The sequence below is a fragment of the Aquarana catesbeiana genome, linkage group LG02 (assembly GCF_042186555.1).
Source record: "Aquarana catesbeiana isolate 2022-GZ linkage group LG02, ASM4218655v1, whole genome shotgun sequence".
Taxonomy (NCBI): domain Eukaryota; kingdom Metazoa; phylum Chordata; class Amphibia; order Anura; family Ranidae; genus Aquarana; species Aquarana catesbeiana.
Window position 1 is genome coordinate 559,822,553 of NC_133325.1, and position 26,228 is coordinate 559,848,780.

Sequence of the window (26,228 nt, forward strand, 5' to 3'; positions counted from 1 at the left end):
TATGGAGAGGTTAAAAGCACTCCCACTGACCACTAATGGGTTATTAATGCTGCCACTGTTTTTGCCACCAATTCATTTTCAGTGAGCTGCCTAACTTGATGCAATGCACTTCAATATATAAAAATATTCTATTGTTGAGGGTCCCATTCAAGACCAAATGACGGTTGACTAGAAATGCTCTTTGTTCTTTGATCTTTGTTTGTTCTATGCTCTATTCAAGCTGCCTTGTTGTGTTCCCTTTTTCCATTCTTATGCATTCTTTTTGGGTTCTTTCCCCCAATTGTCTACTCTTCCATTCTTGATGTTGTTAGTCCCTCCAGCGGGGTGACCTGGTCTTGTGCATGCTCTTGCTTCCACCAGCTCTCCCTTATGATGGCAGCTCACTGAGAGTGGACAAAAGATAATGGACTGGGGCAGGCAGGAAAAATCCTGGGTACCAATGAACCAGGAGAGCCGGGAACACTGAAAAAGAAGAAGCTCAAGAGGAGGAAGAGAAGAAGGCAGCAGGGAGAGGTTGAAGGCCAGGGCAGTAGGAAGCCTGGCTTGTACAACTAGTAGAGAAGACCAGAGGAGAGACCAATGGGAGGTGGGAGAAAGAGCAAGCTGTGCGTGGCTTGCTACTGATCAATGCTGAGGTCACCTGACTCTGAATGTATTACCAGTCCCAATGCCACATACTAAAAGTGTATACAAACTACCGTATTACATACTACATGTGTACTACACTCACTTCTCACAAAATAAATTCGTAATATTTTACTGTTTCCACATCACTATGTACTAAGTGTAGATTATACTCATACCCAATACTCACATACAAACTGCAGCATTTCAAATACTTTCACAACCTCCATATTGCGCATGCACACTTAATTTAGAGTTTACAACATACATACAGTATAAACATACTACTCTTGTCATAAGCTCAGGGTTTTTATAGTATGTCTACGCACTACTTCTTACTACAGTGCCTTGAAAAAGTATTCATACCCCTTGATATTTTCCACAATTTGTCATGTTACAACCAAATAAATGGATTTTATGTGATAGACCAACACAAACTGGTACATAATTGTGAAGTGGAAGGAAAATGATAAATGATTTTCAATTTTTTTTTACAAATATGTGAAAGTGTGGCGTGCATTTGTATTCAGCCCCCCTGAGTCAATACTTTGTAGAACCACCTTTTGCTGCAATTACAGCTACAAGACTTTTTGGGTATGTCTCTACCAGCTTTGCACATCTAGAGAGTGACATTTTTGCCCATTCTTCTTTGCAAAATAACTCAAGCTTTGTCAGATTGGATGGAAAGCATCCTAGAACAGCAATTTTCAAGTCTTGCCACAGATTCTCAATTAGATTTAGGTCTAAACTTTGACTGGGCCATTCTAACACATGAATATGCTTTGATCTAAACCATTCAATTGTAGCTCTGGCTGTATGTTTAGGGTCATTGTCCTGCTGGAAGGTGAACCTCCACCCCAGTCTTAAGTCTTTTGCAGGTTTAACAGGTTTTGTTCTAAGATTGTCCTGTATTTTGCTCCACCCATCTTCCCATATACTCTGACTAGCTTCTCTGTACCTGCTGAAGAAAAGCATCTCCACAACATGATGCTGCCACCACCATGTTTCACGGTGAGGATGGTGTGTACAGGGTGCTGTGTTAGTTTTCTGCCACACATGGCATTTTGCTTTTAGACCAAAAGTACAATTTTGGTCTCATGTGATCGAAGCACCTTCTTCCACATGTTTGCTGTGTCTCCCATATGGCTTGTCGCAAACGGGACTTCTTATGGCTTTCTTCTTGCCACTCTTCTATAAAGGCCAGATTTGTGGAGTGCACAACTAATAGTTGTCCTGTGGACAGGTTCTCCCACCTGAGCTGTGGATCTCTGCATCTCCTCCAGAGCAGTGGCGGATCCAGAGTCTAGTCTCGGGAGGGGCACTGCCAGAAAATATATTTTTTTGGGGTACATCTATCGGGGAAATGGCTGGTGTTGGCGCTTCAATCATCACGGCATCATGGTTGTTATGGTGTCAGGAAGATTGAAGCGCATTATTACTATTATTACATTGTTATAAAAAATTAAATAGTTTAACTCACCATAATGCAGAATCAGTGGGAGCCCCGAGTGTGTCACTTGCCACGTCACCCGTCACCAGATGCATATTGTCACTTGCCACGTCGCCTGCCACATGTTGCGGATTGTCACTTGCCACGTCGCCTGTCACCAGATGCAGATTGTCACTTGCCACGTTGCGGATTGTCACTTGCCATGTCACTTGCCACGTCGCCTGCCACATGTTGCGGATTGTCACTTGCCACGTCACCTGTCACCAGATGCAGATTGTCACTAGCCACGTCGCCTGCCACATGTTACGGATTGTCACTTGCCACGTTGCCTGTCACCAGATGCAGATTGTCTCTTGCCACGTCGCCTGCCACATGTTGCGGATTGTCACTTGCCACGTCGCCTGTCACCAGATGCAGATTGTCACTTGCCACGTCACCTGCCACATGTTGCGGATTGTCACTTGCCACGTCGCCTGTCACCAGATGCAGATTGTCACTTGCCACGTCGCCTGCCACATATTGCGGATTGTCACTTGCCACGTCGCCTGTCACCAGATGCAGATTGTCACTTGCCACGTCGCCTGCCACATGTTGCGGATTGTCACTTGCCATTTCGCCTGTCACCAGATGCAGATTGTCACTTGCCACGTCGCCTGCCACATGTTGCGGATTGTCACTTGCCACGTCGCCTGCCACATTTTGACGGATTGTCACTTGCCACGTCGCCTGTCACCAGATACAGATTGTCACTTGCCACGTCGCCTGCCACGTTGCGGATTGTCACTTGCATGTCACTTGCCACGTCGCCTGCCACATGTTGCAGATTGTCACTTGCCATGTCGCCTGTCACCAGATGCAGATTGTCACTTGCCACCTGCTTAGGTGGTCTCTTGTGTCCCAGAGACAGGCAGCAGAGAGATGATGTAATCTCTCTGCTGCCGCAGCTGCCTGCATGGTGGGGGGGAACTGCAGGGATGCAGGGCGGGCAGTGAGAGATGATGTCATCTCTCTGCTCCCCCGCCCGCCTGCTCCCTGATTGGCCACACATGTCAGCGGTGCTCTGTCACCTATGGAGCCGCCCGGCGGCTCTTTTACTCACAGAGCCGCCCAGCGGCTCTTTTACTCACAGAGCCGCCCAGCGGCTCTCTCTCTCACGGAGCCGCCCGGCGGCTCTTTTACTCACGGAGCCGCCCAGCGGCTCTTTTACTCACAGAGCCGCCCAGCGGCTCTTTTACTCACAGAGCCGCCCAGCGGCTCTCCCTCTCACGGAGCCGCCCGGCGGCTCTTTTACTCACAGAGCCGCCCAGCGGCTCTCTCTCTCACGGAGCCGCCCGGCGGCTCTTTTACTCAGGGAGCCGCCCAGCGGCTCTCTCTCTCACGGAGCCGCCCGGCGGCTCTTTTACTCACAGAGCCGCCCGGCGGCTCTCTCACAGTGACACTCACCTGCATTTCTCGGAGGGGGCAATTGCCCCGTTGCCCCCCCCTGGATCCGCCCCTGCTCCAGAGTTACCATGGGTAACTTGGGTACCATGGCTGCTTCTCTGATTAATGCTCTCCTTGCCCGGCCTGTCAGTTTAGGTGGACGGCGATGTCTTGGTAAGTTTGCAGTTGTGCCAGACTCTTTCCATTTTTGAATGATGTATTGAACAGTGCTCCGTGAGAGATGTTCAAAGCTTGGGATATTTTTTATAATCTAACCCTGCTTTAAACTTCTCCACAACTTTATACCTGACCTGTCTGGTGTTTTCCTTGGTCTTCATGATGCTGTTTGTTCACTAAGGTTCTCTAACAAACCTAAGAATATAAAAAGATTTGGAAACCAAGCCAATCAAATGGTATTACCGCCAGGCACTCATCCACTCACCCCATATAGAGGTAGGGCTCAGTGGCTAAATAACAGAGAGAGCGCTATGCCAAAAGAGGATAGGCATAGAATAGTCCCACAACATAGAACCGCTGAGATATAGTGTCAGAAAAAATACGATTCAAATATCAAAAAAATTACAAAAAATTATAATAAATAATTATGTAATTAGACAAATACAAATTCATAAAACCATCAATCCTCCACCATACACCATCCATAGACAACGTTGTCTGGTGAAAAACAGGACAAACAAATTAATTGTAATAAATTGTCAATTTTGATATTTGAATCATATTTTTTCTGACACTATATCTCAGAGGCTCTATGTTGTGGGACTATTCCTATGCCTATCCTCTTTTGGCATAGCGTTTTCTCTCTAAACAAACCTCTGAGGGCTTCACAGAACAGCTGTATAAACTACACACAGGCGGACTCTATTTACTAATCAGGTGACTTCTGAAGGCAATTGGTTCCACTAGATTTTAGTTAGGGGTATCAGAGTAAAGGGGGCTGAATACAAATGCACGCCACACTTTTCACATATTTCTTTGTAAAAAATTTTGAAAACCATTTATCATTTTCCTTCCACTTTACAATTATGTGTCACTTTGTGTTGATCTATCACATAAAATCACAATAAATGTATGTTTTTGGTTGTAACTGGGGTGTTAATACTTTTTCAAGAAACTGTAGGTGTGATCACGCTAGTTATACTACACCTCTGAAAGGGTTTTAAACTATACTGTGTAATTATTTTAATTATAATTACAAATGACTACTGTAGGTATATTATAATATTATTTTTTTTGTAAATGGAGATTTTGGTTAATCCGCCTAAGAAAAGCTTTTTATTCAGTTGCTAGATTAAAGGGATTGTAAAGCTTTGTTTTTTTTTTTTGTTTTTTAAATAACAAACATGTTATACTTACCTCCACTGTGCAGTTTGTTTTGCACAGAGTGGCCCCGAACATCCTCTTCTGGGGTCCCTCAGCGGCGCTCCTGGCTCCTCCCCGCATCGAGTGTTCACATTGGAGAAGCTCTCTCCTACGGTGGACACCCATGTGGGCGCGTTCCTGAGTCCTGCATCTGTGTCCATTCACAGAATGCAAGACTTGGCCCCACCCCCCAGCGCCGCGTCATTGGATTTGATTGACAGCCGTGGGAGCCAATGGCTGCGCCGCTAGCAATCTATCCAATCAGGAGACGAGACACCAGCTTGGTGTGCTCGTTCCTGGCAACGAAGGATCGGGGTCAGGTAATTAAAACGAGGCTCAGGGGGGCTGCAGCACCACAGAAGGTTTTTCACCTTAATGCATACAATGCATTAAGGTGAAAAACCATGAGGGTTTACAACTCCTTTAATGATAATATTGATGAACACTTTAAGGTGCATATTAATGAACACTTTATTGACAAGTATAGTTTTATTTACATATATTAGCCTACTGTTTCTGTTGTAAACACATTATTGGCAGAATATTATTTGGAACACCGAAAAACATACTGGTTGGTTTAAAGGTAAAGCCTCTAAGACACAAGCCTTTTGGCACGAAAAAACTTGGGTCAGGATTTTAGTTTTTAAGTTCCAGCTATCAAATATGCCTTGGATCTGACATTTTGTTGAGCTGATCTTAATTCTCTGATATTCACCACGAACAGATATTTGCTGCTACATCTACTAGCCAATAGGAGAATTTGACTGTCTTGGGTTTTCATTACGCCTGTGTTTGAGAAGTCTGCATATTATTTCAAAGCTCTGAAAGAATCCAACAAGCAACATCAAAGAAAGCTGAGAGTCAGCGTTTGGGAATCACTGCTACAGAGCAAAAATCCCATAAGATGCTGTGTTTTCAGTCATTGATGCCTGCAGATTTTTTTAGAGACTGAATAGAAAAACTAGCACAATTTCAATTATTAGCACTTCAAGATGTCCCTTTTGGGATGCAGTGCCTGGTAAAATTGTAGTATTATATACATTTTTATACTATATTGAGCACACCAATTTCATTAAAACATGATATATAATCTCCGAACAGAATATATCTAAGCAAATGTTATAAAAACACATTTCTGTTTCAAGTTGTAGCCAGGTATAATTTTCTAAAATACCAAGTAAAAATTTTGATTCTTCTTCCAGGCAATCTTGGCAAGGCTTGATTGACTTTCCAGGGCTTCCTAAAAATCTTATCCTTCTGCTTATGTAATTGGGCCAGTGGGTTTTCTTAAGGCAGGCCATACACAGAGTGAATTTGCAAGAAAGAAATTTGCACGGTTCCCCCATCAACACAAACAGTGCTAACAGGAGAATCCCTCCTGTCGAGCAATTACCTGCTCCCTGCTGGGGGGACGCGGATGGGAAAGCCGTCCCTGTCGGGAGAAGACAGTGATTATAGCTAGTGACTATAGCAACCGCTAGTGATAATAGTAAGAGAATCCAGCAAGCTGATTGTACCCAAGTTGATCGATCGATCAACTTGGTACATTCAGCCTGCCCATGAACGTTTCAATAGTTAGTGGGGCATAAAAAAACGTAGAATTTGGAACCACTTTAAAGCTACGCTAGGGACTGTCTGCATTCAACTGGCCATACTATTGGAACTAAATGGAGGGAGTATGTTACATGGATGTGAAGAGTTCGGTGCAATCTATGGACATAAACCTGTTAGTTTAACTTCCATAATCGGGAAGATACTGGAGAGTTTAATAAAAATTATAGTTGAGTTTTTGCTAGAAAAAAATATTTTAAGCAATAGACAGCAGAGATCCATGGAAGACAGAATTTACATACTATCCTATATACAGTGCCTTGCAAAAGTATTCACCCCCCTTGGCATTTTTCGTGTTTTGTTACCTCACATCCTGGAATTAACATGGATTGTTTGAGGACTTGCATCTTTTAATATACAGAACATGCCCACAACTTTGAAGTTTTTTTTATTATTGTAAAGCAAACAACAAATAGGAAAAAATAACAGAAAAAGTCAATGTGCATAACTATTCACCCCCCTAAAGTCAATACTTTGTAGAGCCACCTTTTGCGGCTATCACAGCTCCAAGTCACTTTGGATAAGTCTCTATGAGCTTGCCACATCTTACCACTGGGGTTTTTGCCCATTCCTCCTTGCAAAACTGCTCCAGCCCCTTCAAGTTGGATGGTTTGCTCTTGTGAACAGCAATCTTTAAGTCTTACCACTGATTTTCTATTGGATTGAGGTCTGGGCTTTGACTAGGCCATTCCAACACATTTTCATGTTTCCCCTTAAACCACTCAAGTGTTGCTTTAGCAGTGTGTTTGGGGTCATTGTCCTGCTGGAAGGTGAACCTCTGTCCTAGCTTCAAATCACACACAGAGTGGTACAGGTTTTGCTCAAAAATACCCCTGTATTTAGCACCATCCATCTTTCCCTCAACTCTGACCAGTTTCCCAGTCTTGACTGCTGAAAAACATTCTCACAGCATGATGCTGCCACCACCATGTTTCACGGTGGGGATGGTGTTCTTCGGATGATGTTATGTGTTGGGTTTGCGCCAGACATAGCGCTTTCTTTGATGGCCAAAAAGTTTAATTTTAGTCTCATCAGACCAGAGCACCTTCCTCCATACATTATTCTGAGTCTCCCACATGCCTTTTCGCAAACTCAAAACGTGCCATTTTGTTTTTTGCTGAAAGTAATGGCTTTCTTCTGGCCACTCTGCCATAAAGCCCAACTCTATGGAGCATACAGCTTCTTGTCGTCCTATGTACAGATACTTCAGGCTCTGCTGTGGAACTCTGCAGCTCCTCCATGGTTATTTAGCACCATCCATCTTTCCCTCAACTCTGACCAGTTTCCCAGTCTTGACTGCTGAAAAACATTCTCACAGCATGATGCTGCCACCACCATGTTTCACGGTGGGGATGGTGTTCTTCGGATGATGTTATGTGTTGGGTTTGCGCCAGACATAGCGCTTTCTTTGATGGCCAAAAAGTTTAATTTTAGTCTCATCAGACCAGAGCACCTTCCTCCATACATTATTCTGAGTCTCCCACATGCCTTTTCGCAAACTCAAAACGTGCCATTTTGTTTTTTGCTGAAAGTAATGGCTTTCTTCTGGCCACTCTGCCATAAAGCCCAACTCTATGGAGCATACAGCTTCTTGTCGTCCTATGTACAGATACTTCAGTCTCTGCTGTGGAACTCTGCAGCTCCTCCATGGTTAGCGTAGGTCCCTGTGCTGCCTCTCTAATTAAAGCCCTCCTTGCCCAGTCTGAGAGTTTTAGTGTGTGGCCGTCTCTTGGCAGGTTTGCTGTTGTGCCATGTTCTTTCCATTTGGTTATGATAGATTTGATGGTGCTCCTAGGGATCGGATCATCAAAGATTTGGATATTTTTTTATAACCTAACCCTGTAAACCTTGTACTTCTCAACAACACTGTCCCTTACTTGTTTGGAGAGTTCCTTCGTCTTCATGGTGGTGTTTGGTTAGTGGTGCCTCTTGCTTAGGTGTTGCAGCCTCTGGGGCCTTTCAAAAAGGTGTGTATATGTAATGACAGATCATGTGACACTTAGATTGTAGACAGGTGGACATCATTTCACTAATTATGTGACTTCTGAAGGTAATTGGTTGCACCTAGCTTTTTATGGGTTTCATAACAAAGGGGGTGAATACATACGCACATGCCAATTATCAGTTTTTTATTTCTGAAAAATAGTTTTATGTATATATTTTTCTAATTTTACTTCACCAACTTAGACTATTGTATTCTGATCCATCACATATAATTCAGATAAAAAAAACATTGAACTAAAGGCTGTAATGTAACAAAATAGGTAAAAAGCCAAGGGGGGGGGGGGTGCATAATTTTGCAAGGCACTGTAAACAATTCTATACCCATAATTGATCCAGAGGGAGGCACAAAAACCCCAGCAAAGCATGAACCAATTTGCTCCAGCAGGGGAAAAAAATCCTTCCTGACCCCCTGAGAGGCAATCGGATATTCCCTGGATCAACTTTACCTATAAAATGGTAGTATCCAGTTATATTATGTACATTTAGGAAATAATCCAGGCCTTTTTTAAAGCATCCTACTACACTGGCGTAGTGGGTAGCACTTTCGCCTAGCAGTAAGAAGGGTCACTGTTTCGAATCCCAACCACGACACTACCTGCCTGGAGTTTGCATGTTTTCCCTGTGCCTGCGTGGGTTTCCCCCCGGGTACTTCGGTTTCCTCCCACACTCCAAAGACATGCTGGTAGGTTAATTGGATCCTGTCTAAATTGTCCCTAGTATGTATGAATGTGAGTAAGGGACCTTAGATTGTAAGCTCCTTGAGGGCAGGGACTGATGTGAATGTACAATGTATATGTAAAGCACTGCGTAAATTGACGGCGCTATATAAGTAACTGAAATAAATAAATAAAATAAAAATACTGAGCTGGCCAGAACCAACTTTTGAGGGAGTCTATTCCACATTTCCACAGCTCTTACTATGAATAAACCTTTCCGTATTTGGGGATTAAATCTCTTTTCCTCTAGGTGTAAAGAGTACCCTCTTGTCTTCTGTGATGACTTTAAAGTGAATAACTTGCCAGATAGCAAGGATAACTTGTCACAAATTTGTGGCAGTGTTGAATTGTAATGCCGCGTACACACGGTCGGATTTTGCGATGGGAAATGTTCGATGGGAGCTTATTGTTCCACGCATGCTCGGAATCAAGCAGAAGAGCCATACTGTCTATTGAACTTCATTTTTCTCGGCCCGTTGAACATGTTGTACGTCACCACGTTCTTCGCGTTTGGAATTTCCGACAAGATTTGTGTAACCGTGTGTATGCAAGACAAGTAAGCCAACATCCGTCTGAAAAAAAACATGGATTTTGTTGTCGGAATGTGCGATCGTGTGTATGCGGCATAAGTCTGTTAACTTGCTGCACATTTTCGCTGGTAAGTTGTACACTTGCAGAGCACTTGGAGCACAAGTTCTAGTTGACACTTTTCCAATTTGAAGCAAATTTGCATGGCAAGTCTCTAGCAAGAGCAAAATTGCAGTGGTGAGTATACAGAAAGAGCTCTGCATGTCTACAGCATTAAAATTCAGCCACAGTGACCCCTGTGGTGGGATGACTATTGCACAACATAACTGAACCAGAACTTGCAGCAGACTTGTTTTCAAAGAATGTTGATCTGGAGTCTTGCAATGCGGACTTGCTGCAATTGTGCAACAAACTTTTGAAGCCTGGCAAATCTAGCAATAGCTTAGCAAGTTATTTTCACATTTGCAGCTCAATTGCTTGCTATCTGGGTCCACACCAAGTTCACTATATGGAGCACTTAGGTAATTATAAATGGAGAGCATATCCCCCCTTAATCTCTTTTAATCTCCTCCTCCGTAAAGATGTTATTCCACTACTAGCTTGGTTTCATCTGCAAAGACTGAAATGGTACTTTTATTCCCAGACCCTCTATCACTTATAAATATATTAAAAAGTAAGGGTCCTTGGAACCTTGGGGTACACCACTGATAACCTTAGACAATATACCCTAGACTAGATAACCCTGTGATGGCAAACCTTTGAGCCCAAGTGCCCACGCTGCAACACAAAACCAACTTATTTATTTCAAAGTGCCAACACTGTTGATGATCACCCATCTCATGGGGAATTGCAGTCGGTTCAGCACTCACCTGGCTTCAGCTTCAAGTGTCAGTGTGCCTGGCAGCAGCTTCTCCTTTTGTTGGTGCCTGTGATCATCCTCCTCACTCACGATCGTATTCTTTGAGCACCATCCTTTCGCTCCTGACTGGCTGGTTCAACTTCAGGGGCTGTCGTGGCTTGGGCTCTCTCTATTCCTTCGGAAACCACCTCAGCCTCCTCTCACTCTTGTCTCCACACTCCTCTCACCCTTGTCTCCACACTCCTCTCACCCTTCCTCTTGCTTCTACCTCAGCCATATTCTTCCGGGACTACATGTCCCATGGTGCACTTGTTCTGGCTCCTCAATGGTCCCTGGCTGCAGCCAATGGGGAGGCAGGAAGAATCAGAGTGGGTGGCAATCCCTGCTAATGCCACTCTGTCCCTGTCCCATGCTGCTTGACAGAAGAAGGGGGGGGTGAGTGGGGGAAATACACTGACAGTCCACGCTCACTTCTTCCCTTGTCACAGCGCCACTGCACTTCTCACTCCTGCAGCTGCTGTATGTGTTTGCTGTGTGGGGGGGGATTAGAGAGCGTGGGCAGTGGCTAGCATCCGCTACATAGTTCTATGGCCGGTCAGTGTACGCTCTTCTTCCGAGTATAGCTCACATGCCCACAGAGAGGTCTCTGCGTGCCAGCTGTGGCACGCATGCCAAGGATTTGCCATCGCTGCCCTAGACCATTCAGCGTACGAATCATTAACCACTACTCTCTTAATTCGGTCTTTTAGGCTGGATTCACACCTATACATTTTTAGTGCTTTTTGCATTTTGCAGATTTGCACTACAGTCCATTTACCATGGTTTCCTATGGAACATGTCTGTAGTGCAAATCTGCAAAATGCAAAAAGCACTAAAAATGCATAGGTGTGAATCCAGCCTTAGACAGTTTTCTATCCATTTACAAACGGATTTTTCCAAATGTGTAGACTTTACATCTGGAAGAAGCTTTTTTTCACAGTAAGAACTATAAAAATGTGCAATAGAATCCCTCAAGAGTTGGCTCTGGTCATCTCAGTAGATTGCTTTAAAGAAGAGCTGGATGTTTTCCTAAATGCATGGATACTAATATTTATAGATAAAGTTGATCCAGGGAATATCTGATTGCCTCTTGGGGGACCAGGAAGGGGTTTTTTTTTGTTTTTTTTACTGGAGAAAATTGGATCATGCTTTAATGGGGTGTTTTTTTGCCTTCCTCTGGATCACTTATGGGTATAGGATTGTGCATATGGAGGCTTTCTTTATGTGTGTGTGTGTTTTTTCTCTGTGGGTTAAACTGGATGGGCTCGTGTCTTTTTTTTCAATCAGACTACAGTATATAACTATGTAACAATGGGACTGATTGTGTTTTATAGCAGGCAGACACTCCTGCATACAACTCATACACTTAGAACTCATACATGCAGGTATGACCTCATTATGCAAAGGACAGAAGCATGTTAGAATCTGCAATAAAGCTTGCCTACATTCTTGTCATTGACCTGGAGAGCATTGACTTTTAACAAAACTGGAATTTTATTTTAACATTTATGGCTTGCCTTAACAGCCATTATAGATAATTTAGTGAGGGTCATACCAAAAACCACCTGACAAAATCCTTTACTTGACCTTGGTATAGATCATTTATAATAAATTCTTGTTGTAGTCTCCTAGTCCTGCCTCAAACAATTGAGCATGACAATAAAAATTAAAAGCTATATAAAAGAATAGAGTTTCACACCAAAATGATTTATGCAAAACAGTTTATGTAGTCAATACTAACTTGTGAAACAGTTGAATAATACAAAACACAAAATGATTTAACTTAAAATGTGTTTTTATTGACCACCCTGCCTAACCAATAGTGTTGAAGGACTGAAATGACAAAGACCACATATATGCAAATGTTTAGTTATAATGTGATTGGATTTTCCCCATCAGCACCTGAAAGATAATGAGGACAGCTAAACATCTGTACTTGTCCATATATGTGTGTGACTAAGTATGCTAAAGCTGAACTCCAGACAAAAAAAAATCATAATTTTGGGAACTCAATATAATGCCCTGCATATACAGTATATTCTACTGTAGTTTTATAGCTGCCCTGTCCTCCACATGCACATTCCCATGACCATCTCCTCTTAAAATCATGGTAATGGTACTCACATTAGTGACATATGACTGTAGGGAAAAATGCTCCTTATGTTATAATTCTTTTATTATTTTTACACCCTCAGCCTGCTGAATGGACAGTGAAGGAGCCGCATCTCATTACTATATTACTATATTAATTTTGGCTGGTTTCTGAGGAACCAGACGAAATTCATTACATGGGTGGCCCTGCAGGCCACCTCCTGCCCAACATCCTCAGATTCAAAAAATAGAAGCAGCCAGCTAAAAAATTGTAAGCCAAATAGCAGCTGCATCTAAACAGATGGCGCTGTTGTTCCGACAGATGCTAGTGCTGGCTAGAATACAATATCTGCAGCAGGAGATTCCTCCATCTGTGTTGTATAGACAGGGGAAAATTAAATTAATCTGTGTGTATACCCAGCTTTAGACTAGCACTGTTGCACCAATATGGCCCTGGTTAGCTCATACTAATGGTCCTCCTTCTCAGTGCTGCTAAGAAGTGGATTACAGAAATCTGTAATTACCAGATTGGGGTATTTATCCTATCTGCATTAAAAAAAATTAAATTTTTTGAGAATACATGAATGGATTATTTAAAAAATATATAAACTGTGCGTGTGCGTATATGTATTTTTTTTCCCCCAAGAGTATTGCTTTTATCTGTAGGCACTGTTTGAATGAATATCTAATCTATTTTTTATATATACTGTGTATATATAATATATGTACACACAGTATCTCACAAAAGTGAGTATACCCCTTACATTTTTGTAAATATTTTATTATATCTTTTTAAGTGACCTCAACACACAGCCATTAATGTATAAACTGCTTGCAACAAAAGTGAGTATACCCCTAAGTGAAAATGTCCAAATTGGGCCCAAAGTGTGAAATTTTGTGTGGCCACCGTTATTTTCCATCACTGCCTTAACCCTCTTGGGCATGGAGTTCACCAGAGCTTCACAGGTTGCTACTGGAGTCCTCTTCAACTCCTCCATGATAACATCATGGAGCTGGTGGATGGTGCATCATCTTTAGAAGAGGCTTCCTTCTGGGACAACAGCCATGCAGACCAATTTGATGCAGTGTGCGACATATGGTGTAAACACTGACAGGCTGACCCCCACCCCTTCAACCTCTGCAGCAATGCTGGCAGCACTCATACTTCTATTTCCCAAAGGCAACCTCTGGATGCGACTCTGAGCATGTGCACTCAACTTCTTTGGACGACCATGGCGAGGCCAGTTCTTAGTGGAACCTGTCATGTTAAATCACTATATGGTCTTGGCCACCACACTGAAGCTCAGTTTCAGGGTCTTGACAATCTTCTTATAGCTTAGGCCATGTTCTTGTAGAGCAACAATTCTATTTTTCAGATCCTCAGAGAGTGCTTTGCCATGAGGTACCATGTTGAACTTTCAGTGACCAGTATGGGAGAGTAAGAGCGATAACACCAAATTTAACACACCTGCTCCTCATTCACATCTGAGAACTTGCAATTCTAACAAGTCACCTGACACCGGGGAGGGAAAATGGCCAATTGGGCTCAATTTGGACATTTTTACTTAGGGGTGTACTCATTTTTGTTGCCAGTGGTTTAGACATTAATGGCTATGTGTTGAGTTATTTTGAGGGGACAGCAAATTTACACTGTTATACAAGCTGTACACTCACTACTTTATATTCTAGCAAAGTGTAATTTCTTCAGTGTTGTCACATGAAAAGATATAATAAAATATCTAAAAAATGTGAGGGGTGTACTCACTTTTGTGAGATATTGTATATACAGTATATATAAAAAATAAAACAGATATTAATTCAAACACTGCCTACAGATAAAAGTGATACTCTTGAAAAAAAACATCTGAAGGAAAATTGACCTGTTCATTTATTCAACGAAAATATCAATATATGTAATGTGCTGTGGAAAAAGTACATACGCCCTTGACCACAGAAGGCGGTTTTGCCCCCCATTGCAGAAATGACTTGAAATGCAGTGTTTTGAATAACTGCCCATAATGGCATCGACCAGCCATGTGGGCTGAATAAGATAAATAAATAGATTCCCCCATCTATGCTAAACAGTGTGGATGGAGGAACCCCCCCTGGTGGCTATTGTATTCTGACAGTTGCTGCTCTTGTGACTGTCAGAATAGCTGTACAGTGACTGCACCTGATCGGATGCAGTCACTGTCCAGCAGAGAATTATCCACCTACTTCTATTTTCAAATCAAGATTTGTTGAGTCAGATGGTGCCAATAGGGCCACCCACAACTTGAAATCTGAGTTGTGTATGGCCAGCATTAATCATAAGGGATGAGCCACTGCTCTGATCACTCATTAGAGTTCTGTACATTATGCAACTATTATCACACCTGAGAAGGAATCATTGTGAAAATAATATTAACGCACTACACAACATCAATATGTAAATATTCATATTTCCTAGACTAAAAAAAAAATATATATATATATATTTTAAATATATTTCTTTTAATTGTAACTTTGATAAACAAGTAAATATGTACAAAACTATTATATATTATTTTTAACAACAATTTTGAACAAAGTTCTGCTACCAACATTCCGCCATAAAAGTAGGAGCTCAAGTTTTCAAATTTATGAGTATTTTTAATTAAAAGAAAAGATAAATTATTTTCAATTAGTTTTGTAGCATAATTATACACATCTATGTGTAAACTAAAAAAACTTTCCAAATTTTCAGTATAACACATTTAACAAAAATACAACATCGTAGCTGTGTCATCAGATTCTAGTTAGTTGACATTGATTAAATGGCCGTATATTTCATCTTAGTCTGTACCTTTCAGTGACTTTCTGAGTAATCACGCAGCATGAAGGAACATAAATACTAACCTCATCAATGAAACTAGGAGTTAAATAATATATGAGGTAGGGTACCATTGCGAAATTATTTTTGTAAATAACAGTGCACAAAAGTGTTAAATGGTAACGTTATATAGGCAAACATCTGCTATGGAAACTGATTGTAAAAAAATCTTTTTTTATTCCATAGCCTATACTCTTTAGTACCAAATTAAGAAGAGAAACTTTTCTGCTTTTACCTTCAGCTACTAAATCATCTAAGACATGTACGATGCTATAGTTAAGTTTTTATTATTGTCCGTTTTAAAAAGCTGCTGAAAAACCTTTAAGGAAACCTGTACCGAGTATAATGAGGAAGATATCATTACTGACCTCCATCTCAAATGTGCTGGAACTTACTTTCTTTATTATCGCTGTAATGGAGCAAGCATGCAGATCCAGAAAGCCAGAATTCCTGAGCTGCATACTCCACCCCAGTGACTGAGAAAGTACTGAAGCCATTGCACCAGAATGACAAACCTCATAAATGGATGAGATTTGAAGTTGAAGGAATCATTATCTGTTTTATGGAGAAGTGGAAACAATGGTTTCACTGGTCACAAAGTTTTTCCAGCACCTCTACATTTTCTATCAGTATTTATGGGCACTTCCAGGCTCCTTATTGGTACGTTTAGCTCCTGCAGTGCCCAATTATTACAGTTATTGTATATGCTATATCATTGCAAATATATGAATGAGCAGCCATCCTTCTTAAAGTAGAACTGAACTCAAAAAGTGAGGATTTGCTATGTTATAGGGAACATTTAGAAATGTTAATTGTGCCTAAGCAGTACCCTGAACGATTTACATTTTGTCTTGAAGTTCTCCTGAAAAAAAGCACTTCTTGGCATTCCTGTGCCAAAACCCTAAAGCCTTCAGTGTAAAATCTAAGGCTAGCGTTAGGAAATTTGGAACAAAATTTGGAACAAAATTTGGTGAAGTCATTGCTGTGCTACTCACTGTTCTCCTAGCTCGAGGCTCTGAAGCAAAACCCTGCCTCTACCAAGATAACCAACTCCAGTTAGAGACACACAGTGCAAAACAAGGCATGGAAAGTCAACGATGGGGAATGATCTGCTGCAGGGAGACCACAGGCAATACTAGCCATTTGCCCTTTGCTTGACTTTTTTTGCACAGTTTACATAGTTAAGTTCTTTAACTTTTGTCCTTATGGCTCAACTAAGTTCTTACTAAGATCTAAAGTTTTTTATTCCCAATCAACAATTAGACTCACATATGCACAAAAAATATTGCTTTTGGTGGCTATAGGGAAGTAACCTAAGTTCTCAGAAAATACAGCGATACGTATCTTTTTGGTGTGCCAGACTAATTGATTGGCACAAGTGTATTCGGAAGCATTGAGAAATGTTTAATAACCCAAAGGGCAACCAAACAGCTATAATATTTAATGTTTTTACTGCACTAAACTGATTAAATTTGATTGAAGTCCTCTACTGCAATTCGCACATCATCACTGCTGTTCCCAATGCCTTAATAAATAAGCCAGATAATTTATGTTGCCTTCTGGTGTACTGATAATAGCCTTCACCCTTGTGCTCTTATTGAGAATTGGCCAGAAAAAGGCCAATTTTAATTACAAAATGTAACATTTATGTTATATCTCATAAGATCATTGTCTGTGCCCTTATGTGCGTCTCCTATGGGTGTTCTAACCAGGGTTACATGCAATAAATTTAGAACAGCCACACTTAGTATCATCAGAACAAAATTATGTTATCTATTCCTCCCTCCTTACCTTAAGCTAGTAGTTTTGTTAATGGCGAAAGCATTTTGAGAGTAGTTTTGCCTTTTGGAAAAACTCATCTCAGAGTATTACATAATTCATTTTTAAGACAGACACTCAACATCCTGAAATATTTAAGCCAGTCATTTGCAAGAAGACAGCTGAATGATTCATCAACTTCATTTTGCCATCATAACCTTTTATAAAAGGCCAACCTAAAATATCAGTCTAGCCTATATATTCACTTTTTTATCTCTGGGGTACAGCACTTGAGATACCAGATGTGCACAACCATTATAAGTTGAAGTGTTACCAAACCCAGGATCCAGCATTCACTATATCTGGTCTCCCACAGTACACAGAGCATGGTAATGCAATCATTTTAGTAAATATAAACTGCTAAATAACTTTTTTCATCAGCAGTGTCTTCTAGCAGTGTCCGTGGCTTTCAGCAGTGGGTGGTTAAAGCTCGTAGGAAGAGGTTTCATTTTCCCATGACCTTCTGTCTGGACAGTGCTGATTGGCCCTGTGCTGATCACATGCACTCTTCAAAGAAAAAAAACTTTCTAGCAATACACATCAAACTGAGCATGTGCAGCTTATCCCCTAATGCTCTGTTCAATCAGGAGATGGGTTGGAGTCAGTTAAAGAAGAGGAGGATTAGAGAGACAGGATCTCACCGCCCTTATACACAATCCAGAGGATTGACCCCTTAGTTTACACTGAGTATAACAAGCATGCTTTATTGCATATACACCCTGATTTTACTGTTGTGGGTTTAGTGCCCACTTTAAGTTCTTCTATTCCTCCTGGATTTATTAAATGTATTTAATATTGTCTGAAATGTGTAAATAACCCAAGGTTAGTTGGAACACCCAAAATTGGGCAGGAATGCATTTGGAACTATGGCACGTTGATCTCAATAGTGGAGTCCTCAAATGGTATGTACATAGTAATCAATTCAGCCTCCCTAGACTCCAGCTATAAACAATATGTTTTAATAGTCTGACCCTTTACTAAAGTAGATAATATCCTGTAACAATCAAGGTGGTGGACTATTTTTATTTATTTTATATATTACAGGTATTTATGACTATCATGGTATTTCCATTATCACATGCTTACATGTGATGCTTTAGATGATAATTTGTTTTAGAGTTGGATACTTCTTGATAGTAGGTCAAGAACATTTCTTCCAACATTGCATGTAAGTAACATTACATTACCCTGGAACAATGAAGACAGTGACCCACCATGGTTTTTACAATAGCACTTGTAATGATCCTTACATGTGATGCATGAAATTACATTTGTCTTAGGAGAGTTGGATACTGCTTGTTAGTACATCAAGAACATTTCTTTAATGTGGTGTCTTGACATGCTCAAAACTAAGATTTACACTTTTAGAAACAAAACAAAGTCAACCCTCCAACCTTCACCTTAACATTCCTTAACATTAACTTGGTGTTTAGTGTTTACTTTAATTTATTACACTGAATGGTGGATTTGTAAGGGATCACATTGAAGAAGTCGACCATTTTAAAGCCTAGGACTGTCATGACTTAGGCTTCCATCCATTATTGGAAGCCACTATTTGATCATGTCTGATAGCAGTGTAGTTTTGTACACAGGTGTATCTCTGCAGCATCATGCACAATAATGCACCTGTGCAGGAACTAGCACTAGGTGAATAGTAGGCTATACCATATTTTGTTGTCACCATTACACTGTTTAAAAAATATAAAGTGAAATTCTCTGCACAACACACATCATAAGCCACCGATAAAATGGCGGGCGCAAGTATATTCAATTGTTTATAAAAAAAATGGCAACGGAGAGCTAATTATTGGTGTGAGATAAATTCAGTCCTACCCCCATCATTTCGTAACACACAAGATGGTGGAGGTAGTCGACAAAATGGCCACGATCCAGTCAATTGGCTCCAAAAGAGACCCCTATACAGTATATAGCAGATAGGTGGCAGGGCCCTGGTTCCTTTGAAAGAAGTCACAGAAAGTGATGAAATGCATCAGGGCGGGACTTAGTGATGTCATCACACCACCATGAAGGAGTGACCTGGACACTACAATTGGGTGATGCTGTGATCTTCCCCTTGAAAAGGGGCATGTACCTACAGTATATACGTAATACAGTCGTTTTTAAGGTGGTGCACTACTGTGGATTAATGCACCAACATTGTGAGTGCATTTCATGATGTTTTTTAATAAATAATTAAGGGTTTTTAAAGTGTTAAACACTGTGCAATTTCTATTCATTTTGAGTAATTGTTTCGGTGGAGAGCTTGCTGGACTTACCTGGTATTAGAGATAGCCTTGGAGATATCTATCAGGAATAAGGAGTTGGGGGTTTAAAGCGAAAGGGCATTGAGACCTATAAGGTCCAAAATTAAGGAGAGTATGAAGAGTGAATGGTGGTGGTTTGAAAGTGATCACATCGGTGCATGTAGAATCACCCTGTAATACATATCAGAAAAAATATTTGGATTTTATGGACTACTGGTTTGATTTGCAGTAACATAGTAGTAGTGGCACCCCTCACAACATATTGGACTTTTTTTGGATCTAAGTTAAACATATTTTGGTATATGGAACACTGACATTGTGTGTATGTGTATACATTGAAATTAAGTATTAGTATTACTTTATGAAATATCATACATTTTTATAAGTGTGTAAGATTTTTATTATAGATTACACTGTATATATTAGCTCTGTCTACAATGTAGTAGAAGTATAAACATTGTGAGAGCAATTATCCTTTTACCTAAAAATGTCAAGGTGAATTCTCTACAAGAAGGAGCATTTGTTTCCCCATGAGCATGTAATTGGTAAAAGAAGGATCACATGACTAGAGATGAAGGAAGGACCAGAAGGGATGGGACAAAACTGTGAGTATAGTAAAATATTTGAGAGTGACACTGAAAGGTGAACTGAAACTGTATATTGAAATAGAGAATGTGACACCATACATATTGGAATGGTTGGATTAGAAAATTGTCCAAAAGGTACTGTTGTTTGCCTCATTTTTTTTCATTTTCCTTGCATATATATAGATATATACACACTATATATATATATATATATATATATATATATATATATATATATATATATATATATATATATACACACACACACACACACGCTGTAGATTGTAAGCTCTAACGAGCAGGGCCCTCTGATTCCTCCTGTATTGAATTGTATTGTACTTGTATTGTCTGCCCTAATGTTGTAAAGCGCTGCATAAACTGTCGGCGCTATATAAATCCTGTATAATAATAATAATAATAATAATAATATATACAGTATCTCACAAAAGTGAGTACACCCCTCACATTTTTGTAAATATTTTATTATATCTTTTCATGTGACAACACTGAAGAAATGACACTTTGCTGCAATGTAAAGTAGTGAGTATACAGCTTGTATAACAGTGTTCATTTGCTGTCCCCTAAAAATAAATCAACACACAGCCATTAATGTCTAAACCGCTGGCAACAAAAGTGAGTGCAAATTGAAAATGAAAATCTCCACATTGGGCCCAAAGTGTCAATATTTTGTGTGTCCACCATTATTTTGCAGCACTGCATTAACCCTCTTGGGCATGGAGTTCACCAGAGCTTTACAGGTTGCCACTGGAGTCCTCTTCCACATGACGACATCATGGAGCTGGTGGATGTTAGAGACCTTGCACTCCTCCACCTGCTCCACAGATGCTCAATAGGGTTTAGGTCTGGAGACATTTTGGCCAGTCCATCACCCTTATCCTCAGATTCTTTAGCAAGGCAGCGGTCGTCTTGGAGGTGTGTTTGGGGTCATTATCATGTTAGAATACTGCCCTTCAGGCCAGTCTCCGAAGGGAGGGGGATCGTGCTTGGCTTCAGTATGTCACAGTACATGTTGGCATTCACGGTTCCCTCAATGAACTGTAGCTCCCCAGTGTCAACAGCACTCATGCAGCCCCAGACTATGACACTCCCACCACCATGCTTGACTATAGGCAAGACACACTTGTCTTTGTACTCCTCACCTGGTTGCCGCCACATATGCTTGACACCATCTGAACCAAATAAGTTTATCTTGGTCTCTTCCATGCACAAAGATACTAAATAAGTATGCCTTGGTCACTTGAAGGAACCATGGTAGGGTCCAGAAGGGAATGCCTTTTAGCTGTCAATAGCTAAAAGCCACCATGTCAATTTGTTTTGGCACTGCTCTGCATTTGAGTGTTGCTTGGAAGTGACAGAACCCCATGGTGGCATCATTTAGGTTATGTAGTCTACCCTAAAGTATTAAACTTCACTTCGAACAAATAGCGCTTTATTTTGGTAGCAAATTTGGACACATCTGTTTTTGCGTTTAAAAAGGTTTTTATTTCCATGTTAAGATCATCAACAAATTGACATTAAAATATCAGCCAACTTAGTACAGGATACAAGCTTTCAAAACAGAAAAAAGAATACAAGAACTTTAACAGTGGCCCAACAGTCATGATCTAGACCATGGGTAGGCAACCCCTGGCACGCTTGCCAGACATGGCATGCAGCTGCATTTACAATGGCACGCGAGGGACGCCTGGGACATCCCCTCCCACACAGCAAAGCCAGTCAATAGCTGTGGCTGGCTACATAGGCTGATTGTTCCCTACCTCATTTCCCCCGCCTCCATTCCTGCCCACCTCACTCTGCTTGCCTGTCACCTAATCTGACAAAACACCTGTACTCAGCCAACACTGAAGTGGTGTTGTTGATCAGGGCTGGATCCGAACCCCCATGCACAATGGATGCTGTGCCCGTGTCGGTAAGCTCCTCCTCCCATTCTCGGACTGCACTCAGCCTCTTTACAGGACATGTAGAGAAGCTGCTCCTTCCTACACTGCTCACAGGCGAGAACAGAATTTTCTAACCCCTCCAGATCTGGCTGCAGCACGGATCTGATTTGCCGAGAGGCCGTTAATAGACGTCCTCCCCTTTGCACGCTAGCCATGACCACCTGAAGGGCGCGTGCAGCGCGCGCTGTGATAACCCGAGTCGACGAGACTTGGGTAATCACAGATCGGTGTAAGGGGTCGATCCCGACCCCCACCACATGATCAGCAGTCAGCCAATGACAGCTGTTCACATGATGTAAACAGAAGATCGGTAATCGTTTTCTTTTCTGCACTTCAGTGCCGCCTATCAGTGCCCACCAATGCCACCTATCAGTGCCTACCAGTGCCACCTCATCAGTGCCCATCAGTCTCGCCTTATCAGTGCCCATCAGTGCAGCCTATCGGTGCCCATCAATGCAGCCTATTAGTGCCCATCAGTGTAGCCTCATCAGCGTACATCAATTAAGGAGAAAAATTACCTGATTGCAAAATTTATTAACAAAATATAAAACGGTTTTGTATTTTTTTTTTTTAATTCCGTGTTTTTTAATTTGTTTAACGGAAAATAAAAAACCCAGAGGTGATCAATTACCACCAAAAGAAAACTCTATTTGTGGGAAAAATGATAAAAATTTAATTTGGGTACAGTGTTGTATGACCGTGCAATTGTCATTCAAAGAGTGACAGCGCTAAAAATGCTGAAAATTGGTCTGGGCAGGAGGGGGGTGTGACAGACCTAGCAAGGACAGAGGCTGTTGGAGAGGACTGAATGCAAGCCTGTTGCCTTTTGATTATGGGCCCTGGATTTTCAATGGAACAATACTCTTTGTGAGGTGAATGAGAAATCCAGTCTGAACTGTACTAATCGGACTCCGTCGTGTATATATGTATATATTGTATGTCCGTGACAGGGGGTTTGGTTGCCCAGTAAACAAGTGGTTAACAAAGACAACCTCCATCTGCACATTGTGTATCTTCACACTGTTGTAGTTCTCAGATCGGAAAAGCAGCACCGCTGCAACAGCCAGTATCACACTGTGTGCACTGTGAGATGTTTCTGTATTTTATTCTGGACTAATTTCACTAGTGCTTCATTCCCTCTCTCTCTCTGTGTACACATCTCTACCAGCCACAACATTGCAGTAAATAAGTCAGTTCTTGCACTGATCCTCCTGCATGTTTTCCCCTTCACTTTATCCCCTCTTCTGTTTATAATTCTGCTCTCCTCACATAAATGATTGCCTCTGATGTCAGCTCTGGGCATTCCACATGTGTCCACATGCACACAGCCATCTGTGCTGACACCCTTTCCATCCCAGCAACTGTCCTATCAAAATCACGCACCTAGCACATTCTCTGCAGCCCTTCAGACCCCTTTCACACTGAACACCACCCCACACTAGCTAAAATGAGCTGTACTTTACCGGTGATGTGTGGGCTGGAGCGGGGCGCTTTTAACCCCAAAGAAAGGATTAACATGGGGTTGAAAGCACCCAAAAAGCACAGCTGCCAAAGTGCTTTGCAGGTTCTTCGGCAGCGTTGCCCATTGATTTCAATGGCGGGGGAGGTGGAGGAGCGGTGTATTCAGCGCTCCTGCACCGCCCTAAAGATGCTGCTTGCAGGACTTTTTTTCCCTTCCTGCAAGCGCACCAGGCTTTCACACTGGGGAGGCTTGAGAGGCGGTTTTCAGGTGCTTTACATACGGTATTTTTAGCGCTAAAACGCCTGAAAAGTGCCTTCAGTGTGAAAGGAGTCTAACTCATACTATGAGGGCTCATTCACACTAGTATGGTGACTGGCGTTTTTTCCACACTTGAAGACTGCCAGTTACTGCTAGGGCAGGTAGAATACAATTGTTTTCTATGTGCCCTATTTACGCTGTAAAGCAAAGGTGCAGTGCAGTAAGCTGCTATAAAATGCAACCATGCTACATTTTATCACAGTGCACAGGATGGCACTGCATATCACTGCACAGCAGCCACGAATAGTGTCATTTTGTTCACATCAAATAAAGTTGAGAAAAGTGAACTGTGTGATGTGCATCACACGTGAAATCACACCACTCCCTTATTGCCAGCTTACTGCATCTAAAATGGACATCTGGCCGCACACTAACCTGCTCTGGTTTCGTGTGCGGGCAATATGAACAAGCCCTTATTACCCCCTCCACCCGCCCCCCCATAAGATTTTCACTCTCTTATCCCTTCCTGATTCCACATTTTTTTTCTCTAATTCACATTTTATCACCCACATTACACAGGTCAGCTGCACTTAAATGGGTCACAATGTGTCAGGAAATGCCTTACAGAAGGAATCTTTCTGCCGGTGCATGTCTGTGAGCACCGGTGCGCATGGGTTTTGGTGCCAGATGTCCTATTTAAACTGGGCTTGTAAACAGAGTCAGTGCTGTCTGATCTGCAGCTTCCTGTGACCCCTGCTACCTGTAACCTGCTTTGAGATCCTGTTCCTGTGTTCTGATCCGACTTGCCTTTGACTATACCTGCCTGCTGCCTGTACACGACCCCGGCTTGTCCCTGACTTTGATCCTGCCTGCTCCTCTTGTTACCTCGCTGTCCGCCTGTTGCCAACCAAGCTTGTACCTGACCTGCCTCTGCACTTGTCCGGTTTCTCTAACCTGTATGTGCCTGTGCCTATCTGTGCTCCAAATCTCTCAGGACTGATACGCTGTGCACTGCCTGCTGTGCTGACCCAGCTTCTCTACTATTGTTGTGCTGACCCAGCTCCTCTACAGCTTGCTGTGCTGACATCTCATCCCATCAGTCCTCATTCCTGTGGCATCAGGAGCTTTGGAGCAACTCTCCTGACTACCTACCTGCCAGGCACTCATACCATTCTGTACTCTCAGGTCCCCTGTCTACTCTATCAGGGGCCACAAGTCAGATACGTAAGGGAGGCCTTCCTCTGCATTACCGGGCTCATCCATAAGGTACGTGGAAATGTGACAGGTACTGACTACGGATCACAACAAGTGGGATAATTTTTCCTGGATGCAAAGCATAGTGGCAGCAGCATGTGTATACTCCCATATGGCTGCCTTTGCAGCTTGAGGGGTAGTTAAACCTGGGTCCAATCACCCTTTTATTTACCACCCCTTTCCCCCCCAACCACAAGTTTAAATGGGGTCCTAGGGCTCATTCACACAATGAGGTGGGGGCAGTAAAAGCAGGCAGTTGTGTTGCAGTTTACTGTCCCCAGTCACCCACCTGAACAAGAAGATGGGGCTCCTCAGGGCTTTACACATGGTAAAAATGAAATGGCATGTCATCACAAATGGGGCTGCGCCCCAACTGCCTTGCAACCACATGCAATTCACGTGGTTGCAGTGCAGTGGGCCAGCATTTTCAGGGTTAAAAGAGGGAGTGAGGAGGTGAAATATTACCCCCTTACTGCTTGTCAAACACCAGCAATGCTAGCCATACATGACACATCTGAAATAGTTTTTCAGCCCCATTCCTCACTCAGAGCCTTCCTTGAACCTTTTAGTTTCATGCACCTTCAGAGGCCAGCTCCCCCTCCTTCATCCTACAGACATAGATGCCAATCAGTCCTCCTCAAACGGACAGGGCTGCAGCAGCATTTTTTCCTTCCAGTCACAGCACATGTCACACACATTACATGTATTACAAACAATATGCCACTGTTATTTTCCTTTGCCCCGGGCACTAAATTACGTTGTCTTGGCACTGGGTGTAGGAATTGGGGTGATGCGAGGTGTAACGATGCAGAAATTGGGGTGATTTGAGGTGTGATGGTATAGAAATTGGGGCTGATCTGAGGTGTGAAGGTGCAGGATTTTGAGTTCATTTGAGATCTGAAGGTGCAGAAGTTGGGTCTGATCTGCATGTTAATGGTGCAAGAATTGGGGCTGATCTGAGGTGTGAACGTGCAGGAATTGAGGTTATCTGAGGTCTGATGGTGCAGGAACTGGGGTAATCTGAGATGTGAATGTACAGGATTGTGGTG

At 42.1% G+C, this 26,228-nt stretch overlaps 1 protein-coding gene across 1 annotated transcript in view; it reads left to right on the forward strand.

Annotated features, from left to right (window-relative positions):
- The window catches only part of GRM4 (glutamate metabotropic receptor 4), a 617,812-nt gene that overhangs the window by 327,885 nt on the left and 263,699 nt on the right, over positions 1-26,228 (forward strand). The window lies entirely within an intron of this gene.